General features: G+C 64.3%; 1 protein-coding gene across 1 annotated transcript in view; it reads right to left on the bottom strand.

Moving 5' to 3' along the window:
* Positions 1 to 249, bottom strand: part of KAZN (kazrin, periplakin interacting protein) — an 86,378-nt gene extending 86,129 nt beyond the window's left edge. Inside the window, exon 1 of the mRNA XM_027905078.1 lies at positions 234 to 249. The gene's annotated coding sequence lies outside the window, so the exon portion shown is untranslated. The remainder of the gene's footprint in view (positions 1 to 233) is intronic.
* Between the last annotated feature and the right edge of the window lie 1,070 nt (positions 250 to 1,319).

Raw genomic sequence — 1,319 nt, 5'->3', positions numbered from 1 at the left:
GCGAGAGGGGTGCAAAGGGGAGGAGGGCTCTGCAAGGGGGTGCAAAGGGGAGGGGGCGAAGCAGCGGGGGCTGCAAAGGGGACGAGGATCTGCGCAAAGGGGTGCAAAGGGAAGGGGGGTCTGTGTGCGAGAGGGAGTGTGCAAAGGGGAGCAGCGGCGGTCTGTGCAAAGGGGGTACTGGGGGGGGGGAACAGGTTGTACGGAGGGGGGGGCGGGCTGGGGGTACCCCCTACCTGTTGCCCCCCCCGGCAGCCCGGGCAGGGCCGCGATGGGGGCTCGGCCGAGGGCATCCGCGGTGGGTGCGCGGGGTGTGCGCGGGGTGTGCGCGGTGGGAGCGCGGCTGCGGCGGGGCGGGTCCCGGGTCCCTCCCGCACGGGGCGGGCGGGCGGACGGACCCTGCGGCGCCCGCGCTGCGCTGAGAGCGAATCCCCCCCGCCCCGCCCCGCAGCCCCCCGGGAAGTTCAGGGGTGCTGCGGGGATGCTGCAGTGCCCGCACCGAGCTCAGAGTGTCACTAATGAAGAGCCGTGCTGCTAATTGCGCGCGGGTTCGCCCCTGAGCGCGGCCGTACCCAGCAGCTGCCTGCGGCAGGTGGAGGAGAATGAGCTCCAAAAATCCCCCTGGAAGGATTCTGGCGGCGAGGGAGGGAGAGCCACCTGAGCGCTGTCACCACTGCAGTAGCGTTAGTGCGAGAGCTCTTACGCTGGTGGTTTGTGTGGCACGAACCCAGGGTGAAAAATCGAGAATTATTGGTATCATCCGTTCGCTGGCGACTGCTAGAGGGAGCGCGGATGTTTCCCTGTGCCTTATCCATCCCTCTGAGGGATCCTCTTGTGTGTTTGCCAGGGCTGCAGCAAGCCTGCAGAGCTGCCACCCTGCCCACAGCCGCGTGCAGACGGCTTCATCCCACTGAAATGAGATCATAAAATCATGGAATGATTTGGGGCAGAAGGGACCTTAAGGATCACCTCGTTCCAACCCCACCTCCAACCTTCCACTAGACCAGATTGTCCCAAGCCCCAGGAGGTGCTTTGGAGACCATGGCCTGCATGGCTTTACCTCCCCGCTCTGTCCATGCATCCCAAATCGTGGTGGGATTCTTGGGGTGACCTGTGCAGGGCCGGGAGTTGGACTCGGTGATCCTGATGGGTCCCTTCCAACTCATCATATTCTGTGATTCTATGACTTGCGGGCAGCCGTGCTGGGGGTTGTCACCTGAGCCACCTGTACCTGGGGAGAAGTTCATGAATCGTTTAGGAATGCCACGGGCAGGAGCCCCCATGTGTGGGGTGGGAGCCTCACAGAAACAGGAGTGGGTGTG

This window comes from Empidonax traillii, unplaced genomic scaffold (assembly GCF_003031625.1).
Source record: "Empidonax traillii isolate 1590-97213 ecotype Southwest subspecies unplaced genomic scaffold, ASM303162v1 scaffold1117:size266551, whole genome shotgun sequence".
In the NCBI taxonomy this organism is placed as follows: Eukaryota; Metazoa; Chordata; class Aves; order Passeriformes; family Tyrannidae; genus Empidonax; species Empidonax traillii.
This window is presented reverse-complemented; position numbering and strand designations above follow the sequence as displayed.